At 36.1% G+C, this 12,179-nt stretch overlaps 1 protein-coding gene across 1 annotated transcript in view; it reads right to left on the reverse strand.

The window, feature by feature from the left end:
* LOC126969640 (allatostatin-A receptor) overlaps positions 1–254 on the reverse strand; it is a 149,664-nt gene extending 149,410 nt beyond the window's left edge. The window contains exon 1 of the mRNA XM_050815205.1: positions 49–254. The gene's annotated coding sequence lies outside the window, so the exon portion shown is untranslated. The remainder of the gene's footprint in view (positions 1–48) is intronic.
* Between the last annotated feature and the right edge of the window lie 11,925 nt (positions 255–12,179).

Raw genomic sequence — 12,179 nt, forward strand, 5'->3', positions numbered from 1 at the left:
CCCGAACAAAAGATACGTCAGTCACCCTTAAAATACAAGAGCACTTACGTTACATCCTGTTGTCCAAACAGCATAAAAAGGAAGAAGCCAGGATTCCGCGGCAGCACTACTTCTACTGAACTTTAATATTATCACCTTAATTAAACAAATTATTGTTGAAAATGAAATCAAGTAAGTTTGTACCGGGAGCGCACGTGCTCGCCAAGTTTGGAACGACCGGGAGCGGCAAGCGGCGGACGACTCTCCCGAGTGACTCGCTGACGGAAACTGACCGACCTCCGAGCACTCCACGCTCCAGTCTCCAGAGCTCAGAGGCACAGAGCGTCGGCGAGGGCTGAGAGGGCACACGGACTCACAGGACTACGACTGGACGAGGGACTCGCCGCTCTGGCCTGGCCGATTATGATATTTTGGATAATAATTAAAATAAAAACATTTAATATTTGATAAGTATACAACAGAGGTTTTCTCTTAGGAATCAAGCTTATAATATAAAATTAACTTCAATATTAATATCATATGATATTTTACTGACCACTGGTTCAAAAATTATGAAGGAGATTTATATTTGTTTAATCACCGGGTTTGTATCTTGTACACCAGAACTGTTTCAATTCACGCAGAATCATTATTTATTGTTTAAAATAACATTTAAGATTAACACACGAAATGTGATTTGAAATTAAATTGAGTTTCATAAAGATACCAATGGAGCGACCGCCTTCAGGCTATTTATTAATCAATTTTATTGAACGACATTATATTGTAGTGAAATTTTATTTAAAATAAGAAGCCCGTTGACTTTGTTGAGCTCGATTTTCTCAGGGTTGAGGCATGCTTTTAAACCGACTTCAAAAAAGGAGGAGGTTCTTAATTCGTCGGTATGTTTTTTTTATGTTTGCTACCTCAAGACTTTCGACTGGGTGTACTGAATTTGATAATTATTTTTTTATTTGAAAGCTGGTGCTTCCCGTGTGGTCCCATTTGGTCCAGATCTGACAATGACGGATGTCATATGAGAAAACCAGAAAAAGCCTTAATTTTTCTATACATACTTATAGCAAAGTGGATGATAAATTTACGAATAACTCAATATCGCGCCAACCAATTTCGATGATTCTTTTTTTATTGGAAAGGATAAAAAGATAGTTTGGTGAGAGTTTGGTTAGGTTCTGATTACCGAATCCATTACAAAGTAACGGAACTCTTCAATTCTTAGATGCAAATTAACGATACTCGGCCTAATCTTTTTTATGCCATCCGGATATTTAAGTCATCAACATAGTTATGGTCAAGTAATTGTAGTATATGATAATCAATGGGACTCCTTAACGACTGACAATAAGGGTGCGATCTGTGGCAGAATTCCTAACTGTCTGTAATCAAATTGCAAAGCACTTACGTTCATTGCTGCATTGAAAAATTAAGTATATCCACACATATTTTGACAAATTGTTAGTTACTTCAAATTCACTAAAAATCATAAAATAAAAATAAATTAACAAAAAAACAACCGACTTCAAAAACACTATTTCAAAACAATAGATATAATATGCACTAATAAATATAAAAATAATTGCGTATTTTTATACAATCTAATTAATTAATCTAACTCTAGTTACAATTATTGTAATTTTTGGAGTCAGTGTTATCCTAGATAGGTTTGTAACTACATACATAGTTTGTAGGTGAGATTTGCTTGAGTTGTAAGGAGGCGAAAGGCGAGAGCGAGTCGCGGCGGAAGGACACCGATTCCAAACATGACTGTGGAGTAGTAGGATTTACGATAGATAACATTTTTAAATAAAACATTTGAATTTTTTATAGATAATGCCTGAACAGTGACTAGGTCTTTATTATAAAAATGTATATATTTACCAATAAATCTATTATGTCTCTTATATTTACTAACTCCCCGACTAGTCAAATAACATGTCATAGTGTATAGTTTCATCTAAATCCATTTCGTAGTTTTTGCGTGACTGAATAGAACATATATTAATGTTTTTATTTATCTTATTAATTAAAAGATAAAAGCGGGTCAGTTATCAAACAATCAATATTTAACAACACAAATTAAGTCTTTTTATCATTTTTAACCATTACTAGCTGACCCAGCAAATGTGGTATTGTCATATAAAGTAATAAGAAAAAATTCAATAATTACAATTTTTGGGGTATAAAAAATTGATGACGACCGATTCTCAAACCTACCAAATATTATTAAATCGTACATACTATGTAGGTATCGTACTAGCTTTAAGGGTAAATGTATACACTTCTACAATAAAGTCCCAGCCACTGTTCAGGCATTGTCTATAAATAAATTTAAATGTTTTATAAAAAAATGGCTCTGTCGTAAATCCTATTACTCCACTGCTGAATATCTAAATGATCGGACAGCCTGGGACTAGATTGTGATTATTTTATAGCAACTGTACAATATTGTATATTTTTATTGAAAAGAGCGCAAAAAAAAGAGTGCTGGGAGAGTTTCTTGCGCCGCTTCTTCTCTCTCAGAGCGCCATTTGTTTCCGAAGCGGTAGTAGTATCTAGTAGTATAAGAAATGACATCAAAAAGAATTCTAAAGGAATCAATTTTGAGAAAATAAATGCCTTTTATGCCTTTTATGCCTTTTTACTACATTATTATATTCGATTGCCATCTCGCAACCCTATTTCTGTGGATGGAACAGAATAATAATGAAATCGCGATACAAAAATAGGCGTTGATCGTAGATGGGTGAAAATTTGAAGTGGTTTGTATTTTTTAATCCTGGATCATAATTAAACAAGTTTGTGCGTTCGCTAAAAAGTCTGCCAAGTCGAGATCACCCACACAAGAGATAACAACGCCATACAACTATCCTCACAATATAAACATGTTATTCACTAATATAGCAAGAGCGAAAATATTCTTCTGATTGTCGAGTCTTTGCAATATTAAACAACGCTGTTTATCTTTCATTTGAAATGGAAACTAGTATTTTTAGCTTGTTTTATTTTTCGTTTGTTGAAAAAATATTTATATTTGAAGATTGATGCTGACTACAGCTGAAAACACACAGTCAAAGAAAACAGATAACTAAGGTCTAATAGTAATTATAAAGGTCCAATTAAAATAACTCGTGTGGTGGTGGGTCTTGATATAATTATACTTTATATTGCTTGTATTAAGCCAATGTCTTCGAAACTAGTTGATAATTATTGTTATCCAGATGACAGTGGCGTGACTGGCCGCTGTTTCGGATACTTGGTGAAACACCAAAGGAATATCCATTATTTTTGTCGAAGATGATAAAACACAAAGGGTTCTCTAGTAATAAAATAAAATAAAAATCAAAGTCCATCTCATGAACTGCGATGGGAAACCCCCATAGAAGACACGGAGGATGTAGATTTACTCTTCTTATCTCCATTTAAGATCATATACTGTAAGAAAGCTATTCTGTTCATAATGTTCGTTTTATATTTTTCTTATTTTTGTTTAGTTTAGAATAGCTTGTTGGTGTGTCTATTATAAATAAATAAATATACTAAGGAAGAAGAGTATCGGAGGCGATGACACGCAGAAGTTGATGTGTCTGTTAATAGTTTGTCACAATCAAACTTGTTGCTCACCCAGACTTGGTTCAGGTGGAATTTAATATTAAATGAAGTAGAAAACTATGACACCCAGTAAAGTATTGCAAGCCAACATTGGATGCGCAGCTATTTATGATGCAATATAATGCAATGTTAGTTTAACTTAATAATTTAACTTTATTCCCATTAAGACATTAATATTATTTACATAAAAATTACAAATTACAATTAACATATTCACAAACAATGATGTAGTAATATTAGTTGTGAATATGGAATACAATATTTGTGAAATATGTTTATATATTGTAGAAATATAACGGTGGAGAGGGTGGACAGGGTGGAGATATCTATAAAAGGCGACATCTCGCTTGCTCGGTTACTGTTTGAATATTAGTCATTGTTATTATTCGTAATTCATTCTTAGAAGCTGAGCAGATTACATTTAGTTGTATATTTTTTTTTAATTTTCCAAATAATTATTTAGCATTAACTTGTTTATGAAATTTGGAAGGTTTGTAATAAAATTTGATATTGAAAACATCTTTTTACCTTATTTCCTTAAATGTAGATATAAAACAAACTACTCATATCGTTAGAATATTTGGTATACTGAAGTAAACTCTATCAGGACCCGCTTTAACAGAAGTACAGACTCAATATGGAAACTTATTTATAAAGTATGAAACAGAAGCCAAACTTTGAACATTTATTATTTCCAATGTTAAGTTGTTATAAACCCTCATAGTAACTCTATAAAACATATGTTCTTTTTCCCATAGTTACTTATAACTATCGGCAGCACAACATTTCTCTCCGCGTCACAATTCTGGATATATCTCTCTTTATTATTTGTATGTTGGGATGACAATTAAAAATTTTGCTTTTACGTTTATTAATTGGACACAATGTAGATCGGTTCGATTATAACCTGTGTAAGTTAAAGCCAAACTAATGCTTATATTAATTCGCAATTATACCTCTGTTTGTATGTATCAAAGTAAGTGTTTGAATTACTAATACAATAAAGGACAATGTATACGAGCCAGAATAACAACTCACACTCAGAGTTACCTCTGCTTTGAAAACACGTCAAATAAGATTTATTCAAATTTGCTAAATGTGATTATAAATATTTGATGAAAATGTTTGAATCTACAAAATATTCGGAAAAAGTAGAGCTTGTGAATATGACATACAAGAAACTTAACGGTCACTCTTTTAAATGAAGTAAGTAGAGTATTTTACAATGGCTGCAATATATATATAAATACTCGCTGACCCGACAGAAGTTGTACCTTACATAATAAAAAAAAATACTGTTTTTATGAATTTGTCAATAATATTTCGTAAAATATGCTCCCTGTTGTTATAATGAAATTGGACTACACTGCACTCCATGAAGTAATCCCCATTTAAATCCGTTCATTAGTTTAGGAGTCCATCGCGGACAAACAACGTGACACGTATATATATATTAAGATAAATAAGTTTGTAAGTTGCTGGCAGCTGTCCAATATATGAATCACGTTTACGTTAAAATGCGTTTTAAATATGAAATAATACACAAGCAGCACCCGTTCACGAGTTGAATCATGGACCTGCTACCGTTCTCGTTCATTTAAGATGCGACGTGAATCTGTGTTTGAGATATAGAAGGACACACAGATAGACTGACAAACAACAATTTGAAAAATCGTAAATTTGGTGATTGGATTGGATGCAATGAATGTAATGTATGTACAAACAGCATACACATGTCTAAAATAGTAGCACAGATAACAGACCATGAGACTTAGGTGGTAGGTTGTGGTTGTAACGGTATGGAACGTATAGGAGAATGGTTCGCAATATACCAAATTGTTTTGTTCTTATTTTATCATTAAAAGCAGGTCTACATGTTTAACTTTTTGTTTTTCTACATTCATGGAGAAATTGACTTGTTTATTACTTCAAACAAAATAAGAGATTTTTAATATGAGAAGATAACAATTTTTTTTAAATTTAAATTTTTTTAAAATTGGTGAAGTCTTTATAAATATTAAAGAAAAAATCCATCCAAAAATAAAAACTTTCAGCTTCATAACTGTTTAACAGACTTTCACCACGGTCAATTTACCGTTCGTGTACAAGAGTGCTATAGATTATACCCTCCAGCCGTACGAACATATGAAGAAAAAAATCGTTCGCAAGTTATAACACTCAAGTTAATTACTAATTTGGACAAACACATACACAAAACAAAGCCTACATATAGCACTTCATCTGCCTTAGAGTCCAAATAGAAACGTGAAATTTATTAGTAAGTGATACCTTTGAACATAAGATGTGTCAGTCGTCTTGTTACATCACTGAGTAGAGCTCCATGCACGCTGACATACAAACAGTGCGACACACACAGCGGTCTGGTTGTAACACTGACGTAGTAGCTGAACACTCTTCACTAGTTGGCCTTTTATACAATTTTATCGCGATCAAAGTTACACAATAGTTATTGATATCGCGTCATGAAGGAAACTTTACTACGCCGTAGTCAAAGTCACGATGGAGCGTAATATATATATATAGCGTGTGGTGTACGAAACACGTGTGAGAAGTTCAATTAATTACTGAATAGGATAGTTACAGAGTGCTACGGTAGCCTCCTGTCAAATTACCTTTTTTATTTCCCTCAGAGTGAAGCCAAGCCAAGTTTGTGCAGGAGACGCGTCTTTGCTGTACGCTGCAGCGGTCCTCTCCACTCGGTTACGCTAGAAAAACTATACTGTGCTGCCAGCTGTAGTTAGTTTGAAATAAAAGAAAAAATATTGTAGGTTAGCTGACCGTAAGTGATCTTATACATTTTTGCAACGCCAGATAAAAATTATTTAGTAAATGGTCTTTAAGGCGGTGCCTGTCATTTTGAAATTGTCAAATGCTACATCAATCTATCACTACTTTAATCCATCACTACATCAATTTATAACTATGAAATGACCTTTCTCATTGATGTACACGCCATATTGTACATTGATACATACTTCATTTATTCAATTTGTTTTTATACTTTTCCCTGCGACACTTGTCTCATCTCATCATTTATTTGTAGTCATGGGTAACAATAAAATGTTACAAAATATCACAATTATAGTTCTCCATTCCTTGCCCGCACGCGGCGTACAAATAATAATGAATAACATGTTGTTAAAGAAGTATAAATATACACAATATCAGTAAATTGGTATAAAACTAATTGAAATTGGTAAAAACATTAGTTAGTCAATAATTAAATTAAGTAAAATGATATTTTAGAATGTCAATTGAGTGAAGCATCTCCTCTGCTATTTCTGCCACTTCACTTAGTCTTTGGCTGTGCTTGTCCATTGTAACCAAATATACCAGCCATCTCAATGGCTGTGTGTCTCATTCTGCTATTCACGCTACTTATAACCCAGGTCTTAGGAGATTTTTTATAAATTAATATTCTAAGTGGTGCCGCTCAATATATTCTTGATAATACTATGTACATAGGCACATCAGCGACTATTCTAGAAACAATGATAATCTTAATGTTAACATCAGAAACAAATAAAACTTGTTATTCCTACTACTCGGTTATGTTTAGTCGCTGTTAAACGACGTCCCTCACGCAGATCATCATTGAGATTGCTACGTCCACGTTTAAACTCGTTAAACCAATTGTAAATATTGGCACGAGATGGGGCTTTATTAAAAAATGCCAATCGCAGCCTACCTTAGTTTTTTGGTTGAGTAAGCCCACAACTAAAGTCATAATAAATGATTGACCGAACATTTTCTCGCGTTAGATTCATTTTCACGTGTAACAAGAGTTTTAGATTTGCCGCTAATTAACAAAAACACATGAAAAATGAATGCAATATACTACATTAGGTTACCAAAGAGATCTAAAATTGAAATTCAAAAAAAGATTTCATTACCAATGTTTCTAACTGGCCAGTTCTATACATTTTCAGTGTTACCCGCGTACAACCAAAAGCGTCATTGATCATATTAATATGTTTCCACGTAAAGAATCGCTTTACCCCACAAACAAACACAAAGAGAATTTCTAGATGAAAAGCTTAATTGCGCCAAAATGCATCGTTTATACTTAATGTGGATTAAGAATAACCCAGATTATGAAAATGTTACTCCAGCATCCGAGAGATGGTACTATAATATATTTACTACACAATTTAATAATGGCTTCTTATAGCCAAAAAAAGATTTGTGCGAAACTTACAGGCTGATTCTAAAAAAAAGAGCATTGGCACATCTTTTTCTATTTGGGCATGCCAAACATAACAATGACCACTTTTTGTCAATATGTTAAATACTGTGAAATTATACACTGGGTACTTGCGTTTGCTACACTCTCAGACGTTTTATAAGAGCTTAAGTACTCAATCTACTGCCACCGAGTCCGATTCGAAGTTGAGGATAATGAAGGTTAATAAAAATAGTGAAAATATCACTATTTTGAACATTAGCTGATTATGGATGCGATAAACATTTCTTTAAAAAAAAATAATAACCCTGTTTGTTTTCATTTTCTGTAAATTAATTTGTCCCTATATTTATAGTTTGACTTACATACACGCACATGCACATAATAGACTATTTACTGTAAGAAGTAGGTATTACATGATACAAATTAAATATTCGGTTACTTTCCGCATTATAAAAGCTATTTTTATAAATACACTAACTAAACTAAAATAAATAACTCCCTAGAAATACGTAACTCTATGTACAAAAAAGGATTTTCCGTTAAATAACATCGTGATTATACTTACAACTCTAGATTATAATGAAATATAATAAAGTATAAAGCCGTAAGTTAAATTAGTTCATATATTTCATAATACATAACAAAAAAGCAATAATTGTAGTTACCCCTGCGAATATTCTTTGTGTTTCGTGGAATACAGAAGTAGCCGTGTTTTTTTAGATTATCTCGAAGTACATCAAGCTGTTCCTAAATTAAATAACATGTGCAGTTTAAAGCAACCGTGATCTACAATTTTCTCTTTGAAACTTATTTCTAGAACTCATAATAAAAATATATGACAGTTTTTTTAAGCTCCTGAAAAGTTGGTGAAAATCACTTTCTTCCTTTTTCCAGGAATCGTGCGCTATTATATGTATTATCCTATAGTAAAGATTATAATTAAATCTTTACCACACAAATATTTTTGAACAATTCTTTAGAATTTGGTAACACATTTGTTTTGTACATTTTCTAGGATCATGTTGTAAAGCATATACATCGCCTAATAAAAGACTTACTTACTCGAATTAACCGAGTAGTAGGCATAACAAGTTTATGTTTGTTCCAGAGATGTAGCAAAAAAGAAAAAAAAAATAATGCTATTACTTTCAGCCCGCGTTAAGCATATGAAGTATCAGAAGACTTGTTTCACCTGATTCCTGTCGCCAACTTCCATCTTCAGGCCATACGCCATAAACTTAGTTATTATCCAGACGACCTGGATGTGTTGCGTTCTTCCACAGTGCGTATTTTTAGGCCACTTACCACCACATACAACCGAAATGTGGAATGAGCTTCATTACATCGCTACCTTCGTTCATTCCTTTCCGTTCGTTCGTACCTTCTATGATTACGATACATACCTACCAATGAGGGCAGCCTTGTACAAATACACTCGTTTGTCCTTCAATGTAATTTAAAAACTGTGATATTTAAAATGAAGTTCATGTGATAGTCAGGTGATAGTTGCAAAAGTCAAAGTTATTACTAAAAACAAAGAGCTAGAACAGCTTGTGCAAAGTAATTGAAACACAAAACAAAATATGTATAAAATCAATATTGTGTCTGTGTTTAAAAGCATTACAAGTTTCAACTCTGGGTGAAAGGTACGGAATCCTTTCATTGTACTGACTTCTAAGATTGCAACTTCAAACGAACTTTTCTATTATCCATTATTCCTTAATGTATTTTAATTTTGAAATATCTTATTGTTGTTAATAGCTTTCCTAATAGATTCTGTTGTTGTGTCTCGAAAGCAATAATCATTTTCATTGGTTATAAATTCAGAAAAAACATTTGTAACAAGACTGTAAGGAATAAATAGTTTTGGGCAATTATTGAGAAAAATACAATTAAGGGCCAAAACTAATAAGATGTATAGTTTTTGCTATGAGTGAAGAGGTCACAATGCAGTGCCGATGATGCAGGATTTTTGATTAAACCCAGAGTTGTGTGCGCGCGTCACTATGAAACATAACATGTTAATTGGCCCAGTCATTTCATTAACCTAGGCGCCCTTTACAGTGAAACATAGCAATGGTAGCTCATTGTTGCTTGATGACAGACAAAGGAGCCGCTGTGGATCCCACCTTTTTTTTTAACGAGGAGGAAATACGTTTACGTACTACCCCTGTGCACTTTGTGGCACAGGGAGTGTGGGACTCAATCATTTTGACTATCTTCTACGCAGATAGAAGTTGGCCAAGCTTGGTAATACCCACTAACACCTCCTCGAAATCAGACAGTTCCCCTTTTTGAGAGGTTCTCCGGGATCTTTACAGGGCATTTCACCGGAGAACCTCGGGGAAGAGGCCATCAGTGGCCCTCTAACTGCTGCCAGACGGGGCTGGGGTTGAGAGCTCGTCTTGGACCCCTCTAACCCTCCTGCCCCACCCTGCCGCCCTCTGAAGGGCAACTGAAGCCCTCTCTCTGCTTCGTTCGGCTTCCTCTTTTTGCAGCATTATTTGCTCGCAGAAGGAAAAAGCCGCCTTCCAAGCCTCTTCGCTGCCCATCATGCTCTTGACCATGCCAGGCAGCGAAAGGTCCTGTCCGATCATGGAGCTGAGGTCACCTCCTTCCTCACAACCCGGCAAAGATATCATCCAAAGCAGCCTTGGCCCGACAGCACCTGTGCCGGGCGGAAGGAAATGTCTCCTTTGCGCCTTTTCTTCCAGTTGCTTAGGACTGGAAGAATGGCGCCTAAAGTGCGCGCGCCCACTCGGGAAAACTCAAGTTCATTATAGACGCCTCGCGCTCCTTCCACATTTCACCGCCCATTTCCGCCTTAAAGCGATACAGGGCACCGCTCGTCTGTGCCTCCAGGGCCCAGGGCGGAGTGCCCGCAATAACGCAAGCCGCATCGAATGATACCGTCCGACAGCACCTAGCTATGCAGTTCGCTATCACTCGCTGCGGCCCGGAGGAGTGTCACATTGCCTTTTCTGGTTAAGGCATCCGCCCAGATGGGGGCCCCATATAGAGCCATGCTCTTCATGACCCCACTATAAAGCCTCCTGACGCTTTGGGACACCCCCCCCCCCCCCGCGTTTGGTAATAAATGCACTAGAGCTCCAGCCGCCCCAACCAATCTCTTTCCGAGGTGCCTGAAGTGCGACTCATAGCCCCAGCGACCAAAACCTCATGTAGGGTGCCACCGGGACACGCACTCCGTTCACTTCGATGGAAGCGCAAGGAGGTGGGCCCCTCCTTGGGCCGTGGAACAGGAATGACGTGAAGTCGCCCCACGACGTAATCTACCGCGGTCTGCTGAGTTGTAACCCAGGCGGGGTGGGTCGCTGGTGCCCGCGAGGGCTTCCGATGAGAAGTGTATTCTGACCAGGTCACAATAGCAGCACCACCTCTCACCCAAATCACTATGAAGCGTCGGGCCAGCACCAGCTGGCCGTTGTTACTGTTGTGTTCAACCTGTCTTGTTTATCTTTACAATTTGTTCCATCGCTCGTTTGGAAATTGTTCGGTAAGTGAGTTATCATAGCGACCGTCTCGATCGCGCTGACTTTTCGATATCAAACAGTTTCAATTTAAGTAATAACTTTGTAAGTTCATTGTTATACTCAAAGTCAAATTGATTACAAAGTCAACAACGGCATGAATTGCTTTAAAATGATCTTTAGTTTAGTTCAGAGCATGACGCCAGTTAATACTTTAATGTAACAATTATTAATGGTCATGTTATTTTCAATCCTCATACAACTGAGATTCTTACAAAGCTGCAAGTCATTTTCCTTGCACGTTTGAAATGCTTTACATTGATAGACCTCAAACGGATAACCTCTAAAAATGATCATTTTGTCCATTCCTTTAATTGCCAAAACCTGTGCCAAAACTCCAGTTTCTACTGAACTTAAATTAGTAAAGAAGGTCGCGGAATGGGGTAAATTGGACAAGGTTCAACCCCCAGAAGACTCAAGTTTGCGTGATTACTCAAAAACCCCCATTTGTCGTATCACCGTTCTTCGACAATACTTCCCATAAAGCCTCGCCTAGTATCGGAATACTGGGTCTCGTAATCTCTAGCGATTGCCAATTCTTCTGGAAGTCTAAGCCAAATTGGCTTCGAAGAGCTATTTGTAATTCGAGCTCGGCAATACTTCAAGCCGGCCCGGCCCACATTCTCGCGCTCTACAAAGCGCAGGTCTGACCACATTAGTAAAGAAAGAAGTAGAAGTATTGATGTCATCTCTAGTCTGGTGCAACCCAGTATCAGCTCGATCTACTTGACCGCATGCAACTCAGAGCAGCGCGAATTGTAGGGCACCCAGTGCTCTGTGAACGGCTCGATCACCTGGCGTTGCGTAGAAAC

Source organism: Leptidea sinapis, chromosome 18, assembly GCF_905404315.1.
Source record: "Leptidea sinapis chromosome 18, ilLepSina1.1, whole genome shotgun sequence".
Taxonomy (NCBI): Eukaryota; Metazoa; Arthropoda; class Insecta; order Lepidoptera; family Pieridae; genus Leptidea; species Leptidea sinapis.